The sequence below is a fragment of the Rhipicephalus microplus genome, chromosome X (assembly GCF_043290135.1).
Source record: "Rhipicephalus microplus isolate Deutch F79 chromosome X, USDA_Rmic, whole genome shotgun sequence".
Classification (NCBI taxonomy): Eukaryota; Metazoa; Arthropoda; class Arachnida; order Ixodida; family Ixodidae; genus Rhipicephalus; species Rhipicephalus microplus.
The window spans coordinates 150,247,611-150,275,457 of NC_134710.1; the positions used below are offsets into that span (position 1 = coordinate 150,247,611).

At 45.3% G+C, this 27,847-nt stretch overlaps 1 protein-coding gene and 1 long non-coding RNA gene across 8 annotated transcripts in view; one reads left to right on the plus strand and one right to left on the minus strand.

The window, feature by feature from the left end:
- LOC119177026 (TOX high mobility group box family member 3) overlaps positions 1-27,847 on the plus strand; it is a 564,847-nt gene that overhangs the window by 329,146 nt on the left and 207,854 nt on the right. Inside the window, exon 1 of one of the 7 annotated variants that reach the window (XM_075877996.1) lies at positions 13,860-14,031. The exons of the other annotated variants lie outside the window; for them this stretch is intronic. The gene's annotated coding sequence lies outside the window, so the exon portion shown is untranslated. Of the gene's footprint in view, positions 1-13,859; positions 14,032-27,847 lie in introns of those variants that run through there. 7 annotated transcript variants of the gene reach the window in all.
- Positions 1-27,847, minus strand: part of LOC142775824 (uncharacterized) — a 272,279-nt gene that overhangs the window by 169,914 nt on the left and 74,518 nt on the right. The gene's annotated exons all lie outside the window — the stretch shown is intronic.

Here is a 27,847-nt window from a genome sequence, read left to right on the forward strand (position 1 = left end):
AGAACTAAATTGCAAGGTAATTGAGAATGTTGAAAGCTGAAAGCCTGCAGCTTATGAATGAAACTATAATCATCTGAGACTCAAAAGCTTGAGCTTTTAAACGAGCACAAATACTTTGATTCCTTATTGAGCTCTCGAGCTTGTGACTCCCTCTGTGGATCAAGTGCTCTGGAAGGAAATAGCAAGTGGGTGAAAATTGCCTGGCTGTTCACAACTTGCAAGGAGAAAGACCTATTGAAGAAGCCTCAGACGACATAGGGCCAGTAACTGCATCTTTTACCTAATGTAGCTTTTTCTCTCTCAGTGCTGTGACTTGTGTTTCAGCAGAGCGTGTTCACCACGAATGCACACTGATATATATTTTTCTACAAATTGTACCTGACCTAAGTATGCATTGTTGATCTCTAAAGGTGACGTTCAGTGTGTTTTAAAGCCATGGCTTCTCATTTCACTGTCTGTGGCTAGCCTACTTCAGCAGCAGAGCGATGCAGCTAGCACACATGCAATCCAAGTCATGGAGCGCTCCTTTGGTGTTCTGTGCAGGACGCAGCATATCCATCCGGAGAGACACTGGCATCAACAATAATGGTGAGAGTTGGTGGCACCTGTAGGAGCCCGTTGTGTTTGTTGCGTATGAATATTTCCCCTGACGAAGTGCATTTTTGAAAGGTTTTCTTCATTTAGAATAATAGATGTCAGCAACAAGCACACTCATATTCCACAAGTTCTTTGTGTCTTCTAGACTGCCCATTTGCTCCTATATGCGGTATGGTGAGCTGGCTATGTTAGACAGCCTTAAAGTTATGAACATTGGCTGTTGCGTTGTAATGCAGTCTAACTTGTATTTCTTAGTGAACTTATTTGTGGTCTGCTTCTCGCACCTAGTGTAAAGTCAAAATGGAAGAAACTTTATTGGCTTTTTATGTCTGGCAGAAGTTCCATGCCTTCATCTATAACATTGTAGTTTTGCTCTTGTATCATAATAAATATATTTTCAGTCTTCACTGTTTGTGTGTGTGTGTGTTGAGGCTTGCCATTGGCTTCTGAAAATAAAATATCTGTAAATATGAGCACACATTTAACAACTCTACACTCTTGCATGTAGCATGGTTGTAACAATGATCTGTATTTTTCTAAGTTACAGCAGTAACAAGGGGTTCGGTGCTCCACGGTCATGTACAGTGTATCAAGAACGGAGCACAGAAGACCAACAAGTATAAAGGGATGGCCAGTGACTGTTCTCCTGCTCAAAGTTTACAACAGCAGAAAGAGCACATTGTGATGTCAGGAGCAGCTGCTGCTTAACTTCTTAGCAGTGCATTATTCAGCAGTTCCTTTGCTTGCATTCGAACTTATTTAAATTTTGCATGGAAGATACCAAACTATGACACTAATTTAAAGGCTGCTGTAGTGTTAGTGGGCAAATATTTTTGAGCTGAAGTTTTTAACATGTGTGTTAAGTGCCTGCGTGCCTCTGCATTTACCTGTCAGAAATCACAGCATCCATGGTCGCCACTGGTAACTGTGTTTGCATTCTTTGTAGTAAAAGAAGTAAAGCCATGGATGCAGTAATCTTGTACTTAGTCGATGTAATCCTTCTGTGTACACTCATTTGTATAGCACCAATGATGCCATGAGTGTATAAGCTCTGGGAAGTGAATCTATGTGGATTATTTTATTTGGAAGGAAGAAGATCATCACTACTCCTAGTATGTCTTAACAGTACATTTTAGTGCTTGGGTATCATCCCACTGCCTGTCCGTCCTTCAACAGTCTACTTATCTACTGTGTAAGTGGAACTTTTTAAATGTATACTTTGCTCGGATAGGTTTGTTCATAATGTAATGCAAGTGACTTATCATCTATGCAGCTCTACTCAGACTAGAAACAAAAGTATTTATTTTTATTTATATGTAGCTATAGCATGCATTTACTTGTGTTTTTCTAGGTGCCTGTACAATTGTTTAGCCCTACAAAAGTACTGGTATACTCTAATATTGAATCTGGCATCTTAAAATAGTTTGTTAGTGGAAGTAACAATGTGTTTACAACCATTATTACTGTCCTCAGATGAACTGTGAAAACTCTGTGGAAATCGATTTACATTTTTTGAACTGTGTGAAGGCAAATGTTGTTATGTTCTCATATTGTGGTCTCTGTTTAATGCAAATGACACATAATTACTTTGCAGTGGCATAGTATTAGTTGTTATTTTACACATATGTGCTGAGCAACATCGCAGTTGAGGCCAGCAGCAAGACATACATGCAGTGCACTGGAGCTTCACCTCACATGGTGTACAGTCTTTGCCCACCAGTAAACTGAATATTTTTCAAGCAGACTAATATACAGCTGTATGGGAACTGTGTTGATGTGCAAACTTTGAAGTCTTCTAGAGGAGTGTTTTTCATCATTTTTGTCCAAGTGAAGTAGCTACCCAAGGCCACAACTGGTGGGAATGTGGTGGTTTCCTCTCTCCAAAACCAATCCTACCAGCTTCCTCAATGTTAGCATGGTGTGAATTCACCAACTGGAAAAATAATTGGTCGTCGTTTTCTTGGCCGAAAGAGTCACTTCCCCCGTTGAGCCACCACGACGCGCCAGAATAGAAACTTTTAGCTAAATAAAGTTGATTCTACTTTTGAGAAGTGTTTTTGGGAAACGAAATGGCACCTATAGCTGTCAATATAAACACTGTTTGCACCAAGGAGCTTAGTAGCTTATGATTGTATTATTCATGTATTGTCTATAATTTCTTCGCGCTGTGCTAACTTTCAGCCAAGGTGTCCTAACATGATTTGTTAGTGGGTTCTGAATGAGCCAAGCTATGTAAATAAACAGAGTGATATTGCAGACATGTACAAAATATTGATGCACAGCCCTTTTCTTTAGCATGACATTGTCAAGGGCTTTATTCTTATATTTTTTATAAAAACTGCTTGTCACTGGGCAGCAGCGGAAAACTATGCATCAAGTTTTTGCGAGATGGTTCAAGAAACACCGTGTTCAGACATAACAGTACCGGTGGATTTCTCTCGTAAGTTACTTTCTGTAGTATATTCAAAATGAGTGTATTAGAATTGTTGTTTTATAGCCATTCATTTTAATATTTACACCTGAGTGTGTGTATGTATGTATCTATGTATGTATGGGTGAACATATGTATATGTGTGTGTGCGTATATGTATGTATGTATGTATGTATCTTTTAAATGAGAATCCGTTTATCATTGGTGAGTAAGTTTGGTAATGATTTGGCTGAATTTGTTTCTAGTTATTTCTCTTTTGAGCCATTGTACATTTCAATTTGTTTTGTACTGCATAAAAATAAATGTAACCTTCACAAAATATGTGTGTTCAAAGAAGTTGTTTCATTTACCAACCTACAGTCATGGGCAAGAAATTGGGTAAAGTGGAACGAACCTGTGAAGATTAGTTTAGAGCATAGCTACTCTACATGGCATATATCATACACATTGCGTAGGTTGAATATGTCAATTTCAACTTTTCAATTTTAATCAGAATAAGCAAGCTATCACCCGTGGTTGTATATGTCTGTGATATTTATGCATACTGTGATACCGGTTCGCAATTACAATTAAGGTCACAAACCTAGTCAAGCTGAATACACGAATTGTCCATGCATCTTTCATGTGCACTGGAACTGTTGTTAATAAAAAATAAACTTTGGTTTAGAAATTTATTCTAGTAATCAAAAGCAGAGTATCTCTTTATCACCCAAATCAAATTGTCATTGTTCTGTTCCATTCTGGACAATAGGGGACCCTCTCAGCAGAACTCGATTAACTGCTATAGTTCATTTTAACCATTGACAGTGACATTACACTGAAACGTGCAGCATGACAAATAGCAGGAGAGAAGACACAAACTAATCACTCTCTTTGTGTCAGCTCTAACTGTTCGTGCTCTTTGGTCTTGCTGCATGTGATGATGCCCACCAAATTAGCACGAAAGCGTGTCCCTACAAAGGCAGTCAACTTGGCTGCAAGCAGTTAGCTCGCTGCATGTGTAGATTTTCTTCAAAACACCGTGACGACTGATTTCTGATCGAATATCCAAACACGTGAAAAGTAATATACCAGGTATAATATTGGCATTTCAGCACTGGACACTTTTGCGATAAGAGAGGATGGAGGAGAAAATTATGAACCCTGAATTGTGTAATTTATGAAGGAGCACAGTACAGCGCTTTTGGGTCAAAGGGGGAGTGAAAGAAGCAAGTGCGAAAGCCTACTTCTCAAAAAATTTGTACCCGCCACCACGCATAATGTCAGGCCGGGCAACCTCTTGAAAAAAAAAAGTGCTTGGTGACTCTGCGAATCAAACCAAGTACCTCCTAGATTGTAGTTGAGCGCTGTAACCGCTCGTACACTGCAGCAGTGCTTGCATTCGCCCTATTGCTGATATATCGTCATTCCTTCGAATGACGCCAAATGCAAAAACGTCCGGTGATACTTTGTCAAAAATAGAAAAAATAGTTAGAATGCGTTTGCCCAAGGTTACTAGAAGATAGAAACTGCCACGTGAGACTGTGTAACCGTGCCCTATTTATTCTTGTACATTACTGTCATGACGTTGGGATAGCTGGCTCTAACGTAGGCTACCTTCTCATAGTTTGCCAAATATAAATAAGAAAATAAAAATATATATCGGCCTGTGACAACGCTAATCAACTATTATGAGTTCACTGACACTAGTTTCACTTTCACTAGGTTAATACTCAGTTTGTTTTCATTATTGTTATTTAAGAAAGTTTTGGCTCATTAACCCAACTCTCCTAATTAGCATTGATTCTCACATCTAAAGACAGTCACATTTCATCTCGCTTTCTGAGTGGCTGTCACTCCCATATAACATGTACTCGCATCTGACGCTGCTTTGTGGAGACTTTCCATGACGTCTGCTGGGCCAGAAAATTGTCTTTATTATCTATCAATTTCAAGCTTTCGCGAAGCCGAAAGGAGAGTCTCTCTCTCTTTTCGTCCTTTTTGCACGTGTGATAACGTCTCTCGACCTCAAGACTAGAATACACGTCCCTTGCTTTGTTTGCGCACTCAAACAACGCTGGACGAAATATTTGCACCGTGTTTTGTGAAAAGCATTAGCACTGAGACACCTCCCGACGAGTCTCCCTCATTTTACGTCGACACATACCTAAGCGTAAGCGTATGCACGTTCTCGCACTCCGGCTTTATAAAAATGCTGCGGTGCATGGAACCAGCGAAATTGCGCTCACAATTTCATTTGATTACTGCTGTTATCTATTTCCGCACAATTCGTCTGCAGGCACCAAAGTCGCTCATGTGTCTTGTAATGAGAATATTGTAACAAAGGCTACCTTTGACTATAGGTACAAAACACCCTTACGTTCACCACTATACCATGCTTGATTGCACAGAATTAGTTAAGTAGCAGCACAGCTTCATTGAAATGTAAGGTAGCTGGTCGCGTTAAATAGGGGAAGACATTCGCGGCACATTTTCAAACATTGCATGCATCGATTTATGTGTGGTTTCATTGATGTGGTGCACCTGGAGTGTTGTTTACTTGTACTTGGCGAGATAGTGCATGGATTGCTCGGTGGCTTAAGGCCATCGAGCAATTATTTTTTTGCTACAGTCGTTGATCAAAGGCGAGTGCTTGGCTTTGCACAGCACACCAAAATGTCTATTGCAATGTACGTGGCATCCCGGAAGCGCTGTAGCAGACGCTCGTGGAACTGAAACTTAGATGCAGCAAATCATTGGCTATCATCGTATACTCGCGATGCTAGACGCTTTGCGTGCTACCTTGATATTATCGGCACACACTTCTTTCTTTCCTTGTCGTTTCACTGGCGATCGTGTGTCCTCCTTGCCCTCTTAAGTGCCGAATAAGTTAAATTCATACCCGCGCTATAGTAATCCCTCCAGATAAGAGAATTCTTGGCTAAGAAAATGCGTAGCCAAGAGAAAGCTTTGTGAATTCGGCTCCAGATTATTTCAATGGCGTACGGAATATTTAAGTTGCCACTTGGATTGAAGTGAGCGGGAGCACCTGTAGTGAAAAGGAAAAGCTTTGTGCAGCTATGGCGCATGCTGAAAGTGCACAACGTATAAAGCATGTCTCTCTGCTTTATCGACAATGACTGAAGGCATTCACTGAAATTTCTACAGTTACGCAACGCCACTGTCGTTTCCTTCACTATGGACTATACAGCCCCCTCAACAATGAAGACGGCCGTATATAACAAACACGGAACGTGATGTGACGGTAGTTCATATCAGTGATGCTTCAACGAGACTTAGTTTGATGGATAGCGTTTCAAAAAGTGAGTGCTTGTAGCCAAGCTTTCGACCAGAGCCGTTTTCCTCGGAACTGTCCGCATATATGTATTCTACATACTTTACAGCTCACTTCGTTGTTGTGCGACAAAATGGAGGCGTCTATTTCCGGAATATATATGGGTCGCTAAATTTGAGTGATGTTTCATAATTAGTTCTCGTCATGTGTGAATATCAGTTGAAACTGTAGCAGAAGTAACCATGGACGGGCGTCGGGAGGGTTGTACAGAGGAAGTGATCGCGCCCTCCCTCCCCGCTTCCTTCACCATTAAGAAAAGTACCTTGTCAGTGTAGGCGAAATGATAACAATCGAAACATAACATCGCTTGTGTTTAATAGGTCACTATTGTAAACTACGGATCAATATCCCGAATCGTGGCAGTGGTTTTCTCGGTAGGTGCATTCACGTTTCTCGTCACTATTGTTGGCATGACGGGTGCGTTCACGACGTGCAGATACTGCACACCCCAAACCTTGAGCTCGTGGTCGACTACGGCTCTTGTCTCATTGCCCATAGGACTATAGTGCAGAATGCGTGCCACGTGGCGTGAGCCATGCGCTTTACGAAGCAGGTCAGGTGGCCATCACTCCAGACTTGAACCTTCGATGCACATTCATCAAGAGAGTTGTTCCATGGCTCCGCTCCGATAAAACGCATGGCATCGCTCTTCATGAGTCGAAGTGCAATCATGCACCATAGCCCCTTCAACAGCCACTTTAACGTTGCGAGGATGCATCGAATACTCTAGGTCAATGAATGATTTGTCGACTGGGCTGGTTGTCCTTAGTTTCACGTAGCCCCGAGCAACGCCTCTTCTATTTCGTTCAATGTCAGTGGGAACGCGCGCTTATAGACGGCAGCCATCGGTCCGCCTTAGTTGAGGGAGTGGTAGTGATGCGGTTCTATACAGGCCGCGCTGCTTATGTCACGCGTGCTTCTGAGCGCTTTCCACCGGAGATGCGATTGACGTGTTTCCCACTCCAATGTGATACGTCTGTCAGATTTGTTCCTTCGAGCTCCTTTTTTTGTGGCTCGAAGCAACGCCGCCGACTCATCATGGCGCATGCAGCGCATGTATGTAGTAGCGTTGCAGTGACGCTTCCCAATTGGTTACCCGCATAGTGCCACGAACGGCGACTCGCTGTCTCAAAACACCGTATCATTTAAGAGCCATCGTGACCACCAACATAGTGAACACAAAGAATGCAAGACTCTACCCCACGGATCTACCGAACTGAACAAAAATTGCTTCTTATGATTTCTGTCATGAGGCAGTGCATGAGGGGCCACTTTCCCCCATGACCGCAAAGCACAGCCGAAGGCTAGGCGATGGGAGAGAGCGGGAAAGGGCTAGAGGAAAGGGTGGTGAACAGCTGGATCGGGCGCATCTGGCTGGCATTGCTAAAATAGAGGAGGCGTCGCCCCGAAACTCCGGTCTCTTCATCACGGGAGTGAGAACAAGCCCGAAAGTGTGCCGTTTGGACGAGAAATATTGATGCTTTACGTCTAGCTGGTCACCCAATAATAATAGGTAATAATAAAATAATTGATGCGTACTAAACTAGTAAATGCAGACTGCAAAGCAATCTGGACGTCCAGGAATTTCAGTGATTCATTCAAATATTTCGTGCTAAGCAATGCGAGAGCTGCAATGCATGTTCTAGAAATGGACCTGCCGACTCCAATGGTGAAACTATATTGTAAACGGCGTGTCGACATTCTGAGGCGCTCGTGGCGACGTTGCGGTGCGTAGGCTCCGCCTACCCCAAAGCTCGTCACTGTCCTCTATGATCACGTGACAACTGGCACAGCATGCAGCTGCCTCCGAGCACAGCGCGTCGGAGAGCCTCCCGCATGAAGCTCCCCATGAACATGGAATAGGTCTATAACAATTACAACATAGTTTCAAACAATACAGAAGTTCGCGCGAAGATGTAGACTTGAAAATATGAAGAAAATCCTTGAATAGAAAACGTCGCTGAAACTTGTAAAAAATGCTGCTCAGGAAGGCAGTTCGTGCCTTGACGAGCACAAATTCAATGGTCGAAAGGCCGGATTCAGCGGAATTTTCTCTTCGTTTTTTTTTATTTATTGCAATACGGCAAGTCGCGTAAAATGCGACGTGCAAATGTTTTTCGAACACGCTAATAACAAGAGTCCATGAGGCGTAGTCCTCACTGAGTTAGAAATGGACCATTTTCTAGCGCTTATGTTTCCACTGAGACGTCAAACAGCAGACGCATACGATTTCCAGCTCTCGCAACATCTGTAGAGGACAGAAAAAGGATAAGAAAACAGTGTTGCTAGGGCGCTCGACGCACGCGTTCATGCGCCAGAGCGTTGGATTGCCAAATAGAATTGCCTCTTTCGCAATTCACTGTTTTCCCTCTCCCGTCAATCCGCCGTTCGGAGTTGTTTAGAAAAGGACGCTAAAGAAGCACTATCAAAATATATACCTTATTTAACGTCAACCGACGAGCAGAGCTTTCTTTTTTCTTCTTCTTTTTCGTTTTGCGACTATGCTGCAAGGACGACGAAAGGACAGATCCCTCACACGTGCGCAATGAGTGGAGACACGATAATTTCATGCGCATATTGATCCCACTGTCTTTCTGTCCTTTTCTTTTGTTTAGGCGAAGAGAGATATCGTAAAATAAATAACACGAAGGAACCAGCAACGCTTGGCGTCGGGTGTTCAAGGACTGTTTGCAATTTGAGCTGACACATCCGCTGTCATCCTGTTTTCGTGAAACGCTTTGCTTTGGCTCGTTCTCGCAGTATGCGATTCTTGGAGATTTGCATATTGGGGTAAAAAGTATGAATTGTGTGGAAAGGTTGGAAATGCAAACAGGGGAAATCTACCGGGGACTGAAGCAAGACCGTATAGTTTGTCCTCATTGACCAAATTAGTGGGTAAGCCTCGGTAATCTTTGTTTATTTTGTTTGTACAAAATAAGATTTTAAAGTACCGGCCCTAAATGACTTTTTGTCACGTACTATACCGGCATCCAAGCGTGGATTACCATCGAATGGAAGAAGTTGCGGCAAGACAGCGCGTCGGATGGCGTACACTCTTTTCGGAAATTACTCGCGCATCGTCTCCTAAATTGCGCTCTCCACTGTCCCATTCGTTTTCGTAGGCCGACACAGCCATCCATCATTGACTCCAGTTTAGCGGATTGAGCACAACGAAGTGTAATATTACTACAAGGGAGGCTCGAGTGCCGCATCATCAGACTGTGCCAACCAACGTTGTGCACAAGTTATTATTGTACAGCTATAGGTGACGCTGGAACAGCAGGCGGTGTTGTGGGTATTGTTGCAAGTACGCGTACTCGACGAGGGAGGAGTGATTCCAACACTGAACACAGCCATCTGTGACACCGGGCCCGTCTTCGTCTTTCGAAGTCCACAAGAGCTGTCTTTGCGGCGTCGCGTCGACTATGTCCTGTATATATACGCAAGCATCGAATGGATTTGTCGGTAGTAAATAACTACTACTATTTCTAGTTTATTTGTGTTACTTGGCACAGGAGTGAGGTGGACATGAAATGGACATTCGGTTTGGGACATGCTGTAGGCAGGCCAGCGGTGGTCACAATGTGCCGGGCACACTTTATACCAGCTTTGCCTATCGCACCGTGACGATGAGCGAGTCGCTAATTACCATGTTGACACCTCCTCATGCGCTTTTGCGTCTGGGGAGAGGGAGAGTACATCAGTCCACTTGTCGTAACGTTGGCTCCAGTGAAACCCACAGCTCAAGAATTTTTTTTTATCTTTTCAGGTTGACACAGACACTTCTGAGCCATTTCATACACTTCTGAGACAGTCAATTCTGAGAAACCCTTTCGGCTTCGCTTCTCGTATTTGAGAACGTCCATGGTTGTAGTATTTACTATTCGCTGTATCCAGCTGTTAGATCAATTCAGCAACCATCGTGGTTGCGCTGGTCGTCGCCGCCGCTACAGTCGTTAAGGGGGGGGGGGGGGGATGTACTCGGCGTAAACGTGGGTGCATCCACGCCACATGAGCGTGCTTGGCCGTGCAGAAGCGTGCTCATTTGCTAACTATCGAGTCTCTTGCACGAGTTCGCAGGAACACAGTCGGCATGCGTGCCCCTAAAAACTGTTTCCAAAAAGACAATTGAAGTGAATTCGAACGGGCATGCTATATCATTCTTATGCAGATAACGAAGATTTTTCGGAGGGTATAGTGTTGTATACAGTACATTTATATAGTCAGAGGTCTTTAAGTGAATGAGTATGCTTTTGCAGCAGACCATAGCTTAAATTCTGCAGTTACAACACACCCTTTCAAAGTATTATTAAGAAGAGAGCCTTTGGAGTTCAGTAGCGTAACCCATTCATTTAAGTAATGCTACATATTGGCGGACGTCTGTCGCTGCAAATGATGTGCCTCGAAAAAAAAAGTAATTTTGTATTTTCTTCTCAGTGCGTATATAAGCACTTTGAGCATTGGCTGAAATATAGCACATCGTATTTGCGTCATGGAAACCGCCCATCGTGTTGGGGTTTGATTGCTCCCCTCTTGCGTGAATAAAGGAGAGATATATGAAAGTGCGAGTGAGAAAGAGAATGCTTTTGCTGGAATGGAAATTTCATCTAGAATTCCGCGATCCTCATATAAGGTGGGGCGGCGCTAGTTCGTACTATTTCCGAAATCGTCTTTTTTTTTTTCTGGAATAGTTTTTGAGCACAAACGCACGCGTGCACTCTATATTAAGTAAAGGAGAAAGAGGGGTATTGAGGTTGCTCCTTTAGAGGAGTAGTTAACCTGCCACACCCATTCCTTCATTTTGGGAGTAACTGCAGTTACTCCGCGCTCTCGCGGTTACTCTTCAAGACAGCAACAATTATTTTGCGCAAAACAAAATCCGATTTTCGTTGATTTCACGAGCCTTTCAAAGTGCGTGAAGGCATTTGGTTGGATGTAGTACAATCATCACATTCATAAATAAATCACGGAAAGTTCGTAGCAAACACACGGGATTTGAGCTCACGACCACTAAGTCAGCATGCGTGTACCACTACACCGCACCACGCTACGGCACCGTCTGAAAGGAAATAGGTTTGTGCAGGCCCCGATGGGCCGTTTGCACACGACGCGAACAGTTGCACCAGTTACTCCAAAAAAGGGGTGCTTTACTCCTCAAGGAGGAAAGTGCCCCTTCTTGCCGTTCCACGTGCAATCTTTTTCACAAACTTCGTTTTTTGAGGAGCAAAGAGCCCTTTTCGGGGTAACTGCGCAGTTCCTCTGGAAACCTTTTAAGAGGGTACATACATACATACATACATACATACATACATACATACATACATACATACATACATACATACATACATACATACATACATACATACATACATACATACATACATACATACATACATACATACATACATACATACATACATACATACATACATACATACATACATACATACATACATACATACATACATACATACATACATACATACATACATACATACATACCGCAGGGCAAAGGCCTCTCCCATGATTCACCAATCAACCCGGTCTTGTGCTTTCTGCTGCTACGTTATACCTTCGAACATTTTAATTTCCCCGGCTCACCTAACTTTCTCTCCTCTTCGTGCGTTTGCCTTCTCTGGAAATCCAGTCAGTTACCCTTAATTTACAGCGGTTATCCTGCCATGCGTGCCCGGCCCATGTCCATTTGTTCTTGATTCTTAGTATGATATCCTTAACCCCGGTTTGTTCCCAGACCCACTCTGCCCTCTTCTTGTCTCCTAATGTTACACTTATCATTTTTTTTCCATCGCTCGCTGCGTCCTCCTCAATTTAAGCTGAACCCTCTTTGTAAGCCTCCAGGTTTCTGCTTCGTAGCTAGTGCCGGTCAGATGCAGGCGGTATATACCTTCCTCTTGAGGGTTAGTAATATATTACTATTCATGGTATCAGAATTTTTGCCGAATGTGATCCACCCTATTCTTATTCTTTCAGTTATTTCACTCTCATGGTTCGGCTCCGCGGTTACTACCTGTCCTAAGTAGACATATGCCTTTACCACTTGAAGCGGCTGTTCACTTATCGCAAAGTGCTGTTTTCTGCCGAGACTGTTGCGCATCATTTATTTTAGTCCATACTAATTTTCAGACCTACTCTTCTGCTTTCCGTGTCCAGTTCAGTAACCACGAGCTGTGATTATTTCCCTGAGTTACTCATCAAGGCAATGTCATCAGCAAATCTCAAGTTACGAAGATACTCTCCATTGACTTTTATCCGATAAGAGTTAATGAACAGTCGGGAATGAGAGTTACTGGAGATTGGGAAGAGCTAGGGCGGAACTCTTCCCAATCTAGGGCCCTGAAAACCTCCTGTATATACACGTAGTAAAGAGCGTCGGAGATATCGTGTCTCCCTGAATTACACAATTCTTTATTGGGACTCTGTCGCTTTCTTTATGGAGATCTATTGTGGCTGTGGATCCACTGCAGATTTCTTCTAATGTGTTTATGTAGGGTTCGTCGATGACCTGATTCCGTAGTGCCTGCAATACTACTGATTTCTCAACCGAGTCAAACACCTTCTCGTAATCTTTGAAACCTATGTAGAGGGTTTGGTTGTATTCCGCGCATTTCTCTTACCAGATTGATAGTGTGAATATGGTCTATTGTGGAGTAGCCTGTAAGAAATCATACTTGGTCCTTTGGTTGATTGAACTATAATGTTAGCCTTGATTTTCTTATCTGTTGTTTTTGTAAATAAATTGTAGAGAATGGACAGCCAGCTCATCGGCCTGTAATTTTTCAAGTGGCTGACGTCTCCTCTCTTATGGATTAAAATGCGGTCGTTCTCTCAAAATTCCGGCACCCTTCCCGACAAGAGACACTTCGTATATAAGGTGGCCAGTTTTTCTAACACAATTTGTCTGCCATCTTTCAGCAGGTCCGTTGTTACCTTATCCTCACAAGCGGCTTTTCATTCCTTCTGGGACTTTCATTACTTTCCCTGTCGTTACTGGTGGGATGTCGAACTCTTCTTAACTATTATTGCTTCTTACGATATCATCCTGGTTGTTTCGGCTTCACTACAGCTCTTTGCAGAACTACTCCGTCACCTCAGCTATCATATTCATATTGCTTATGACATTGTCTTCCTTGTCTCTTAAAGAGTCTGTAAACCACCCAGAGGTCGAAATTCAGTTGTGGTGGATAAATTGTGCACTACGGTGTACGATGAACACGGAGCCGTGAGAATTTTTCGAAACGGTGTAGTAATATCGGGGTTAGACGCGTTTCATTATCGAAACCGTGACGAGCACACCTTTCGCTCTCTCCTGCGCTTCTCTCCGCTGGTATTCTCTCCCACGCCGCTTTGTCCTCTCGCCGAGCGCCGCTCCTAATCTCGCGTGGCAAGCGTCATCGCTGACGTACTGCTTGAAACACCGTCTACTTCCGGTTGTCGCGACTCCGGCCGTCGACTCCGTCAGTTGCGTTGTAGCTGCGTGCTTGTTGGCGAACCGTGGCTGCCGTAATCGTACCGGTATGGACCCTGCGTTGCGCGCACGCCTTCAAAGGATCTACAACGCGATTGACCCGCACGGGGACACGCCGTGCCCCACACGGGTTGCATGCACGCGGACAGCACGACGAACAACAAGCCAACGTTTCTAGACTAGGTAAGTTGCAAAACCCCCCGCGTCAGACTACTCGTCACACGGCGCCGGGACAGCTTCCGGTTTGGTGGCACTGGCGGCGCAACAAGCTTCCGCTAGCAGACGAAAACGCGTAGTCGTCGTGGCAAGGCGCCGTGGCGGCCGTTCTGAAAGAACTTTGCCAACAGTACATTATCGAGATTTGTTGTGCTGCCGCAGAAACTTAATACTGCGTAATATTTAGCGATGTAAGGCAAAAATAGTATATGTGGCTTTCTGAACAGCCCACAATAAGCAATGCTTGATATATATAGCATAACATACACGAGTCTTTCGTTTAGTTGCTAGTTGGTGTACGTTCGCAATAGATTTTTACACGCGAAAAACCCAATTACAATGTTATGCATCGTCTCTTGTGGCTGTGTTTTTCGTGCTTGAAAATAAATTACAACTATATGGCACAATCCCGTGGCTTTTGTCTGGTTATGTAAACAGCTTTTTTTTTTTCATGTCAGTCACATCCTTTAGCAACTTAGACAGTCGAAAAGCTACGCGTGCGGCCATTATCTTGAGCATGTCTTCCCTCTGCTTCTTCTTGAATTCCTCTAATGAAACCTGTTAACACAGCTTCAGCCAAAGCTTCGAGCAGAGACCGCACTTTGGTATCGGTGAGCCCTTCGTAGTCATTACTCACGAGTCTGCCTGCGGACGCACTGGGACAACATGAACACACTTTCAGCTTTTCTATGTCCCCCAGAAATTCGGCCAATTGGGTGATGGTATCTGCATTGCTTCCTCCGTTTTTCAGAGTGTGTTCAATTCTCTCCATAATATGTGTTATATTAAATTGAGGAGGACGCAGCGAGCAATGGAAAGAAAAATGGTAGGTGTAACCTTAAGAGACAAGAAGAGAGCAGAGTGGATTAGAGAACAAACGGGGGTTAAGGATATCATAGCTGAAATCAAGAAGAAGAAATGGACATGGGCCGGGCATGTAGCGCGTAGACAGGATAACCGCTGGTCGTTAAGGGTAACTAACTGGATTTCCAGAGAAGGCAAGCGGGTTAGGGGGAGACAGAAGGTTAGGTGGGCAGATGAGATTAAGAAGTTTGTGGGTATAAATTGGCAGCAGCAAGCACAGGACCGAGTTAACTGGCGGAACATGGGAGAGGCCTTTGTCCTGCAGTGGACGTAGTCAGGCTGATGATGATGATGATGATCTGCATTGCCCGGCGACTTGGCCAAGCGATGGTGACGGCTGCTAATGGTGACTGTCATGTCTTCTGCGACGACAACACATTCCTCCACAAATGGCGCTTTTTTAGCACTAGAAACACCACAGGACGGCTTGTCTTGCCATTCTCAACAACTTTCCACCAGCATGCAGCAGGCAAACAAACGTTTTCTATGTCTCCAAGCAAAATGACGCCACTAGTTGACGGCATGTTGGGACTTATTTCACTGTCTTCGAACTCAGTGCTCGGAGATAGTCTATTTTTTTTCGCCGATGATCTTCTGGAAAATACCCCACTCCTATCGGGCAGCTTTCGCTTCGTTGCCACGGGCCCCGCGAGAAAGGTAAGCGGGCAAATTCGGGAATATTTGTGGAACGTATCCTTCGACGAGCTCCCACTTTGCTCTGGCGATTTGTACCTTCTTACCATATGACGTGAGTGAAAGTCTTCAGGATGTCCTTCTCATGAAAGTGCATATCACACACACGTGAGGTGCTAGGCAGTTTCTTATCAGCACGAGGAATAGCGTGGTCCCATACCTCTCGCTGCTCAGGTACACGTAGGTACAAAAGAAATGTTGTGGTGTCTCTCATTTCCTGCAGCTACTCTACAGCCGGGAACGCAACATCTGGGCATGATGAAAACACGCAACACATACAAAGCAGAACAGGGCATGCTTAAGCACAAAACTGTTCACGCAGGAAGAAGCCTCCACAGATATCGACGCACTGCAACATGCACAGGCGATGGAGGTTACGGGAATGACACGAGCGAGCATGCAGTGAGTGAATCTGGATGCGACATCAGCGCCACATTTGTCGCTGGCAGCGGCGGCGCCGCGCAACACCGCTCAGTTTTGCAACTTACCTAGTTCTAGAAACGTTGCAATAAGCAGCGCCGACCGGAAGACTGACCGGAAGTCGTAGGCTCTTGCTCGACCAATCACAGCATATTTGGCATATTTGGCTCGGCGCGTCATACATGTGGCGCGGCGCGTCACGCGGAGGCCTAAAATGTCCGGAAAGAAGGAGGGATAGTTTCTTGAAATTTGTGGCCACCGGCGGCTCGTAGCACTGCCACGTGTAGAATCGTTGATCGCGACGGCATTCTGCACACGATGCGGGCGTTTACTAGAAATGCGTGAAAAAAATATTGGAGGTGGTTTATGGGACCTTTAACGCAAACATCCGATTTGAGCATATGCACAAGTTTGCCTTTGGCCACTTTTTATAGCCGGCTCAATTTTCTTCATGTTATCCCTTCTGATGTCGGCTACCTTTCGTATATTGATTCACTTCAAAAGCTCCACTAGCTCTATATTGTCAGTTGCATGAGGCTTTCATGATCTGTCGTCTTATACACAAGAATATCGCTGGCAACATAGGGGAATACTATATCGCATTACTTAAAGGGCGGCAAGTATCATAATTAAGTTTAGCAAAAGATACAAGATAAAGGTGGTACAGACCTATGCGCCTATACATTGAGTCAAGGTGATGATTTGCATGGTTGAACGCTTCTATGAAGACGTAGAGTCAGTCATTAATAAAGACACATTATACTATTCTGGTAGTGACTTTACTGCCAAAGTAGGCAAGAAACAGGCCGGGGACCATGCAGTGGGAGAATGTGGCATCAGCTCTAGAAATGCCGGAGAGGTGTTAGGCTAAGTTGAACTTACACGAGCCTAGTTATGGTGAAACAAGCGCAATAAGTACGAATGCATAATTAAATTTGTTTTAAGGCTAAGTAGATTTAATGTTGCTTAATGAGAGTACACTCATTGATCAGTAATTAGTATCTTCCTCTGCTTGGATTCTCTAAGCTCATAGAAATTTAACGTCAATTTCTTTAATTGTTTAATTATAACTTGCTTAATTACACCATATTATAATCAGACTGGTTTGATGATGCCATGATCTGTTCGCCATGATAGCGCGCTTTCATAAACGGCGCTTCAGTATAGTATATGCGTATTTGGCAAACTCTTTGCCGATTCATCAATATGGTTCTGTAGACGCGCAAGCGTTCAGACATGCAGTTGTGTAAGCGCGCCGAGTCAGCGGGTTCACCTCTGCTCTTCTTCGTTTCGGTACCTATAGTTCTCGTCAACCCGCGGCGACGGAGCACTAGTTCGGTTCAACTTGCCCGCGTTGCCGGGCTAAGGAAGAGACAAACGGTTCTCGATAGTGGCGGCACACAAGCGTCTTGGAGGAAGAAGGGGCTTCAGGATATAACATCAGGACTCTCTGATAGTATGTGTGTGGATAAGGCATGTAATGCACGGAACGACAGGTAACGGTTTGAAGCTGTGGGGAGGGGGGGGGGGCTATACACGCGTCGTGTAATTGGGAGGCGCGCACCTCAAGGCCGAACGGCGGGAAATAAGTTCGCCTTCTCGGACGTGTCGTTGCTCGCTGTCGAGCAGCGAAAGCACTTTCGTATGCCGCGCTCGTCGCCGGGTTCCTCCATTCCAGAGCGACTCCGTGTCGATTCTACTCCGCCGCGCGGCGCTGTCAAGGCCGATTCTCGGGCGCCCGCCTCGAGGGTGCTCTTGTTTGGCTAACGACGATGCCGTTCACACGGGAGCCCCGCGTAGGAAATGGACGCCCGACTCTTATTGATCGCGCTCTGATTTTGTTTTCTCGCCCGTTTTATTAATATTTGCTTCCTGTTACGTGGACTGTAGAGCGCATTTCATCTGTACCTGGCCTATGCATTGTGCATGACGCCGTGGCGGTTTCTTACCGAGACGCAACCGCGGCAGGACGCGAAGGCGCTGATCGCTGCGGAAAAAAAAAAAAGAGCCGGGTGCGACGTGATTGCTGTATAGTACATCGGGCGTGGATTTATGTTCGCTGTTAATGACACCACGTGGTTCAAATTATTGTACGCTACATCGTTTCTACTGTCTCTTTGCTCGCTTTGAGCATGTATCTCATTGCTTCAGTTTATACGCGAACTTGCGTTTAGAATAATGAGGGGCTAACAGTGTGTTCCAAAGAGATTTACATGGGCCAATCACCATATAGAAGGGAAATCTGCAGCTCCATTCACTGGCACAGGTTGGAGGGTGGAAATTTTCATTTAGTCGGTGTATGCTATGCGTACTTCCGCCGATGAAGAGGTCCCTGCCTTTCTGTTGTCATCTAAAAATGGTTGCACGGTTGCAGATATGCATCCCTTAATTGTGGTCAGAATCTTACAGCATTAAAAAAAGCTAGCCACAAATCAATACTGAATGTTTCTTCGGCAAATGCAACCCCGGACCTGTCGATTGACTAGATCACGTTTTCGAATTTGTTGAAATCACCCTGTTTGCCGAAATCTGCCATCACAGTGTTCTCTGAAAGTATGCAGTCCCGCCGCGGTGGTCTATATTGGCTAAGGTACTCGGCTGCTGACCCGCAGGTCGTGGGATCGAATTCCGGCTTCGGCGGCTGCATTTTCGATGGAGGCGAAAATGCTGTAGGCCCGTGTGCTCAGATTTGAGTGAACGTTAATTAAAGAACCCTAGGTGGTCGAAAATTTTTGGAGCCCTCTACTACGGCGTCTCTCATAACTATATGGTGGTTTGGGGACGTTAAGCCCCACATATTCATCAATTGAATACATGAACGCTGTACTCGCTTTTCGATATTATGATACTAATCGTCGCACGCAGTCAGAACATGAACCAGGCTTTCACTGCAATGATACTTCGTGAGTTTCAGCAACACATATTGCTGCGGTTACCACGACTTATATATGGAAACACTAAATTCATAGGCGTTTTAGAGCGGAGCTTCTAGACGCCCGTTCTTGCGCTGAGCGGCGTCGCATGGCGTCGGCGTAACCGACAAACATTAAAATAATAAAGTGGGGAAAAAATCCAGCATCGAATGGGACTTAAACCCGGACCTACTGCATGCGTGGCATTCATACATTCTACCACAGAGCCACGCTGGTTCTTGCACCTCAGTCGCAAAAAGACCCCGTGCAGGCGTCATGTCGGGCAAGAACTTGCGTTAGCATGGCAGAAGAGTAGAATAACAACCACTCATCACACAATGCTAATTTCGCAATGATAGAGTGTGTGGTTTAAATATTCCCACCTTGCATGTGTATTTTCATTGGTTGCCCCAAGATAGTTTAAAACGGGCTCTGGAAATTTAATTAAGACCGCTCCTGGTATACATTGCTATACGGCTGCGCAAAGTCAAAACTTCGAGCACAGTTCGCGTATAGCCCTGACCCGAAACTGCACTCACACTATCATAATCGTCAGTGTTTTTTTTTTTCGTCCTTAAACACTACTATATGCTTTAAAACGCCCACAGAAAAGAGAACAAAGGTGCATCTGGACGAGTTCGCCTTGGCACAGCATTATACAGTAGCCGTTCAGTGGTACAGTGACTGTCATGCTGTTAGCCTTCCTGAAGACGTCATGCAGCAGTATGTGTGTAGTCCGAATGACACGATTTGTTCGGGAAATCGCATTATTAGCACCTCACCTGGAGGCCGCATGTATTAGGCGAAATTCCTGTCATATATAAGACATTTGTCGCTCCAGCCTGCCCCGCCTTTATTACCTGTCTCTCTTGACCGAGCTATAGGAAGCACGATAGATCGGATATTGGTATTGTGCGTGTGTTGGTCCTAGCGCATTATTTGGTGGGCATAATACAATGATACTTTTCCAGTTATATACTCCCTTTGAGCTCCGGGAACGAGCTCAGTTGCGTGCACGTGTGTGTCGTATACTTACAAAGGATGTTAACGGTAATAACGAGAAAGTTACAGATAAGGAAATGTTTACATTGTACCGGCCTCGTTTTTAACGCGCTCCTTGCAAATGGCTATGTCAGTTGCGAGCACTATTGTCCTTTTCACAGAATTCCTGAAAGAATCGAAACTCATTAGCGAGAGCCTTTTGTATTGGCCTTGTTTTCACACTCTCGGCGATCTCCAGGGCCGCGCGGAGCAATTACAAACAAATGGGAAATGAGGATATATAGGCAGAGAACCGTGGCCGTGATAGGCAGCAGCGTTTTCCACAATTCGAGCGCGGCGTGTTGCCGCCGTTATATTGCGGCGTCGCGACGAACTTTTTTTTCAGCGCTGCATGCGCGCTAAGCACGATCGGGACGTGAGAGCGCGGAGGAAAAATCGCTCGGCGAAGCGCTCCGCGGCACCTGCCGGTCATTCTGCTGACGCCATGACCGTGTAATGTAAAGCCGTATTAGACCCCCGCGGATGCGAACATAAGCGCGGGACCTAATTTGCGCGGGCTATAATGTATTGTTTCAAGCCGGGGATTCCCGCTTTCTCTTTTAATTCGGCGCGAACATTTTAACGCGCCTCCCGGCTCTTCCTTTTTTCCCCCTTGCCTCAGCCTTTTTTTTTTCGTCTTTCGTTATACTTTCATTTTCTCGCTCGAGCCTAGTCTTTTGTTCCGGCCTTTCTTTTGCATATCGACGTGGCAGAGTGGCAGAGCCGTACTATCAATATTGGCATTCTCCCTAATTGCGAGCTCTACCGCTCCGGTCTGCATAATTGCCGATGAGTTGAAAACTCGTCGACTGTCCTCCCCCCCCTTCCCACCACCTAACTTTTCTTTTGTCTCCCGGCCGTCTTTGCTTCTTCCTTCTCTCGAATTTCCTTCCTTCCGCCGCACGAGTGTGTGTGTATATACTCTCGCGTGCTTTATTCGGTATGTGGATCGCTTATTTTTGTCTGTGTGTGTTACGCGCGATAATTGTGACGATGATTTCACGGGGCCGTTATTTTGTCTAATCGAGATATACCTCCATCATTGAAATGTAAATGTTGTATTTTGCCCAACAGCCGGCACTCATTAATTCGCGCGCACTTCGTGCGGCCGGCGCTGTTCTGTGGCTCGGTGCACGCGCGCGCGAACACAGCACGGGGAGCGGAAAATGAGCGTTGTGATATCGCTTTTGGCGAGCGGAGCTAAGTGGAATGGATTTGGAGCGAACCTGTATGGATCGCGTCGTTAGCGAATTACATGTCCGACGTTTCGCACGCTCGGTACCGAGCATGCTTCTCGGCGGCGCACATAGTGAAAATGACGACGGAAAGCAAGAAGGCCGTTTAGGCAAGAATTGAGCACGTCAATAATTATATCTCACGCGACGGAGCCTGCGCGAGGAACGTGTCCTGAAGGGCTTTCGCGTTCGTGCTGATCGTCTGGTTCGAAGAGGCCTCTACTGATATGCATGGGACGGACGCAGAGGGCCGAAAGAAGTTGCTTGGAATTTACATTCCATTTTTCATAATTGCTTCACTCGCCCTGTTCTGATTAAGCATACATTACGGAGTCTCATTTAAATAAAAAGTCGACATAGGCTGCTTTTCTTGCGCGAGTTTACAAGAATAAGTTTGAATAATAGAAATAAAGGAAATGAATACACCGATACATGGGACTATTTTTCAAGACTGTCGTCCAAAGCGCACTCAATGAGGCAACATTTTTTTTCGTGGACTCTAATTTTGCTCGCAGTGATGACTTCAATATCGTGATTGACTTTGTTCGTGACTCCAATTCCACACTTGCTGTTCTGATGTGTTGATTGGCTGTGCATCGTTGAACCTTGGTTGAGTTACACAGTTCTGTGCTCATAGTTGTAGACGAGCGTTCCCATTTTTGCGAGCACCATCAGGTGCGCATACTCGACTATGAGCTCACTTCTATCATTTGAATTTGTGTGCTTGTCGCCTGACGTGACCGTCAGATGCGAGTCGCGCAAAAAAAAAAGGGGGGGGGGGGAGATAGAAAGGGCACAGTTGTATGTTTGGCGGGGATACTGTCGTTATCTGCGCAACCGCAAACCGTACAAAAACCAAAAACTGACGATTATGCCTCGTACCCTTTCGAAGAATAGATACTGTTCGTTTTCTATCCCCTGTATAAAATGGATGTGTTTTCCGCAACACTCTGACGCAGCTTAGCGCTGTACTCAAGTTTCTGCAAGTATTGTTTCTTGCATAAAAATGCGCTAAACCGACTTGTATAGAATCCTAGCTCTGACAAGGGGCCATCGTTTAAGGCATCAGTGGATTCCAAGAAACTGCGGCCTACGTAGACACGAGCAAGCTGATGCGGAGGCAAAAATGGCTCACTATAACGCGGCAATATTGGCTATTCCGTTTTTACGACCGAATACTAACACTCTGTTATGATTGATTGATATGTGGGGTTTAACGTCCCAAAACCACCATATGATTATGAGAGACGCCGTAGTGGAGGGCTCCGGAAATTTCGACCACCCGGGGTTCTTTAACGTGCACCCGAATCTAAGCACACGGGCCTACAGCATTTCCGCCTCCGTCGGAAATGCAGCCGCCGCAGCCGGGATTCGATCTCGCAACCTGCGGGTCAGCAGCTCAGTACCTTAGCCACTAGACCACCGCGGCGGGGCGACACTGTTAGGAGTACACTCCTCCGAGAAACTATAGCAGCATATTAGCCTTTACTAAGTAACCATCACCGCCATCTTCACGAACTCGACCCAGATATGCATGCATGTTACCTACACATGTGTGGCGTTTACTCGTCGTTACCTACACCTTATCGGTAGTGCAGACAGCCCCACTCAGAACATATATTGTGCGTTTGCCAACGATATATCGCGCAGAATAATTAGATGGCCACCGTCTTGATGAAATGTACCAGGCAGCAAGTTTCCGAAAAAGTTCTGTTGGGACCACCACCTCGTCATCAGCGTTATATTCTGAAAGGGGTGACCAAGTTTTTTACAAGGTAGAGAAGTCGACAAGAGACTATAAAAAATAATCCAAGGCCTTGCTTCATTGCCGCCTTCCTCCTCCTCCTCCTCCTCCTCCTCCTCCTCCTCCTCCTCCTCCTTCTTCTTCTTCTTCTTCTTCTTCTTCTTCTTCTTCTTCTTCTTCTTCTTCTTCTTCTTCTTCTTCTTTTTTCTTTTTCTTCTTTTTTCTTCCTCTTCTTTTTCTTTCCACCCCTTCTCGATTCCTAACGCTGAGTAGCAGGCTGGAATATGGATTCAGGTCGACCTCTCAGCTTTTTGGCCACAATAAACATTCCACCCCTTCTCTCTCTCTCTCTCTCTCTCCTATAGTTGCACAGCTCCACAAAGTAAGATATGTGCAGGCTATAGTGTCTGGCTGAGGCACTGCTCAACAATGTCGCTTTCTGTGATTGTTCTCGCGGTTCATTCCGTGGCACGACCGAGCCCCTTCGAAGATATGTCGGGTACATATCGCAACTCGCAATTCTTTACCATTTAGCGCGATAAATGCTACCGCACACAATGAAGAGTGCGAACATCGAAGGGTTTTGTAGGGCTTGATTTTAAAGACGATGGTCTTTCTTGGGGACCTTCGACGCAAAAATTTTGGTCTATCCGTCTGTACATTTGTCTGTTTGTCTACTCTTAAAGGCATCGGGTACTTGAAACGGCCGACCCCATCTGCAGCGCCCACCTATGTTGCTCAAGGTTGAGCGTTCGTGCTTGTGGTATTGTCAATTGAAAAGCAATTATGGTGCATGTCTGGGGCACCATAACAACACGTATATATTCTGCATGTGCGTCTTTTACTAGAAAAGATGCCCCGCCGCGGTGGTCTAGTGGCTAAGGTACTCGGCTGCGGACCCGCACGTCGCGGGTTCGAATCCCGGCTGCGGCGGCTGCATTTCCGATGGAGGCGGAAATGTTGTAGGCCCGTGTACTCCGATTTTGGTGCACGTTAAAGAACCCCAGGTGGTCGAAATTTCCGGAGCCCTCCACTACGGCGTCTCTCATAATCATATGGTGGTTTTGGGACGTTAAACACCACATATGAATCAATCAATCAATCTTTTACTAGAAAAGGCATACGTAAGTCGTTTTAAGGACCGGTAGCGCTTATCACGCTGCGCTCACCATGCAACTCTTGCACGGAACGGGGAGTGTTTGCAACGCTTTGCTAAGACTAAAGTCCCTCAATAAATTCAAAAGTATCGAAAAGCTTTCATGAAGCCGACGGCGCCAGCGATAGGCTGATCTGTGACACGTGACCTTGCTACGCCATGAAGGTTCCCGCGGTCCGGGAGGAGAGCGCTCGCTTCGCCTGTTCCGCTATGCACGTTGTGCGGTGATTTCTTTCTGGAAGGTCCGATATGCCGTGTTGCTGTTCGTTTGGGTGAAGACGGCAAGAAGTTATTTTGCATCCCGCGGGGCAAGCAGGACCTAACCAGAAGAAAAGTGTGGTTGCACAGAATTGGACGGAAAGACTTCGAACCGTCGGCCTCTGCACGACTATGCGAGGTAAGTAACGCGACACAAAGGCGCAAGAAAAAGCATAAGCGTGCATGTGCCGAGCTGCAATAGCATTTCATTCGTGCGCGCTGGTTTTGATGGCCCACATTTGTCGAGATTATTCATTTTAGTGCTTTATGAACCCGCTGACGTAGGTCATGCACTACGAGCCTAGCATGCAAGTAAATAAAGCGAGGGAAGCGCACTAACTCGCTGACAGATATCCGCATTGTGTTGCACGCGACCTAAATTTGTCCGCCGTCGTGGTATGGCAGTTACTGCGGTTACGGTGCTCGGCTGCTGACCGGAAAGACGCGCTGCGATCCCGTCCTCGGCGGTCGCATTTTCGATGGAGGTGAAATGCTAGAGGCTCGTGTACGGCGCGTATTCAGTGCACGTAATAGAATCCCAAGTAGTCGCGAAATTACCGGAGCGGTCCACTACGACATGCCTCTTACTCATATCGTGGTTTTGGCACGTAAAACCCCAGCAATTATTATTATCGTTATAGCGATAAACATTCATAAATTTCAGCAGTGAGTTCTACTATCTCTAGTTCTCTATCTCTGCGCGCGTTGTTAACTTCGCTTTACAACATGTTCAGAAAGTCGTTTCCAACTCTGCTACAGGATCATTTCAAAGAAGATCAGTTTGAACCGATTGTTCTCAAGAATACCGGTGAAGAGAAGCTAAGGCCATTTGCGACGCCAAGCATCTTTTTGCATCGACCAGTTGCAAAGCCACGCAAGCCACTCCCTAAAAGAACAAGAGAGGAAAGTACTGGTATGTTCACGGTGTTAATTAGGACAAATGATCTTGAATGCTATTCACAGCGTTCAAGTCAAATTTGATTATTGCAATGAAAACAATCCTTGAGTTATCATTTGTCATTATGTTCATGTATCCTACCCAAATGACCCCAAAGTCAAGCAAAACACACAGGTCGATGTCGAACCCCAGCCAGTCGACACTGAGAATGGTAAGTTTCTACCGTCTGTGAGCTCCTACCTTTCCATCAGCTGGTAAATTGCGTGCTTATGCTCTTCATCCGTTCACATACAGACGATATATGCCGTGCAGACAGCACAGAGATATTTTATATTTTGTAATTTACAATCTCTTTTTATGTTGCAAAATATGGTTCAAACTTACCTTCACGTCTAATAAAGCTGTGTCTACAGCTGATCCAAGCAAACAGGCAGATATTTTGTGCGGCCCAACGCATGTGTATTCCCCATGTGAGATACCAATGCCTCTCTACATTGCTGGTTGTCAACTTGCTTTGTGCTCTACGCAGATGTTCCTGATATGCAACTAGACCTACAGATCCCTGCTCCAGTCCAGCCAGAAAGTACACAGGCTGGTGAGTTAAACAGTTTCGTTCGAATTTTTTTGTGTGCCATCATTCAATGCCTCTTTTGCGCATAGCGACATACTTACGGAAGCTGACACAACCTTTCTTTCAATGCAAGTTTCCATGCTACTAGGAGGTCGAGGCCCTTTGTTTCGTAAATAGCAATACATTATACCCGTAACAGTACCGATTTGTGTGCAACTCGTGCAGAGTGAAAGAAAATGAACTGCATGAAGGGAACAAGGGAAAAGAAACATGCGGGAATGTTAGATATTCCTGCGCTTATCTGATGTTTTTGTGTTGCGCTTCCCCGCTCTCATGCAGGTCATTTGCTGTCAGCAACGCATTCTTAACAATGCTATTTAAATGCTATGTAAAACTAGGGGAGATATCGCACTGATAAAGAATACACATACAGAGAACAGCAAACAGGCTGTTCCGTGCATGCGCTTTCTGTATCAGCGTGACATCTTCAATATGAAGCACCGTCTAGCCCCCGCTCTTGTCTGTTTAGCATTGACAACTGCTTTAGACCCAATTTCGGTGCACTATTTCAGGCCACTTGATACAAGCAGCTCTACAGAAGAGGGTGGCCCAGCTTGAAATTGAACTTCAGGCGACGCGACGGAAGCTTCAACTTGCTCAGAGGCAGCGTTTCCAGGCACCAACTGCAAATAAGCGCCTTGTCGCAGGACTAAACAAATACTTGAATGAAGACCAAGTTAAATGTCTGAAGATGGCAACAATGCAGGGGACTCGAAGGACTAAGAAGACTGTTTAAAGGCATTGAAAATGAGACTTTCCTGTGGAGCACGTGGCTACGACTCAGTCAGGGAGCTTGGACAACCTCTGCCAACAGAACGCACCCTACATCGTCACTTGGAAGGGTACAAGTTCACACCAGGTTTGCTGGAGGACATCATGGCATCTCTCGCACTAAAGGTAAGTGTACACACACTTGCCCATGACCCTTGACCTGTCTTGTTACCATAGCACCGCTGTTTGCATCTCCTAACTAAATCTTTCCACTCCATAGGTTAGCCTCATGTCACCAGAGGAGCGGCACGCCACTTCAATGCTCGATGAGATGCAGCTTGCACCAGGCTTAGTGTACAAGCCATCCTCGGGAACAGTGCTTGGAGCCCCAACTATACCTCTTGCAGACGGAACACTGCCACCCGACTGTTTGGCCACTCATTGGCTGGTATTTATGCTCGGTGGGATAACAACCCGCTGGAAGCAAACAGTTGCTTACCATTTGACTGGAAATTCATTCCATGCCAAAACAGTTAAGAATATAATCATTGTCATCATGAAAGCATGTGAGGCGATTTCCCTGAAAGTAGATGTTGTGGTGACAGACATGGGAGGGGGGAACCAAGCCGTCTGGAAACTGTTCGGTATAATTGTAGGCAAGAACAGCAAGCCTAAAACCTCGTGTCCCCACCCATGTGATGCATCTAGGCAACTTTTTTTCATGGCTGACGTTCCTCATCTCCTTAAGAACCTGAGGAGCCACTTAACTAAGGGCCAGAAGATATACTTGCCTGAAGAAGTAGTAAAAAAAAACAGTCTGCCAGGAAATGAAATATCCATCGAGCCTATAAAGAAGCTTGTCGAGATAGACAGCAATGCAGAGCTAAAGCTAGCTCCTCACCTGAAGCCTTCTTCAGTTGATCCCAGCCATTATGATAAAATGAAGGTGGGGCCAGCATTCAGCCTTATCAACAGCGACACTGCTGCTGCAGTACGCTTGCTTGTAGATAATGGAACATTAGATAAACCAGCCTTGACAACTGCATGGTTTCTTGAGATGATATTTCGATGGTTAAGACTCATGACTTCCAGAACAACAAAACTGGCTTTGAGCTATTTTGATGATGTTGAGTATGGAAAGGCCCTTCAGTTTCTTGAAGAAACAATTGCACCTTTTGAAAAAATATGTATTGGTGATGAAAAAAAACCACCTGGAAACC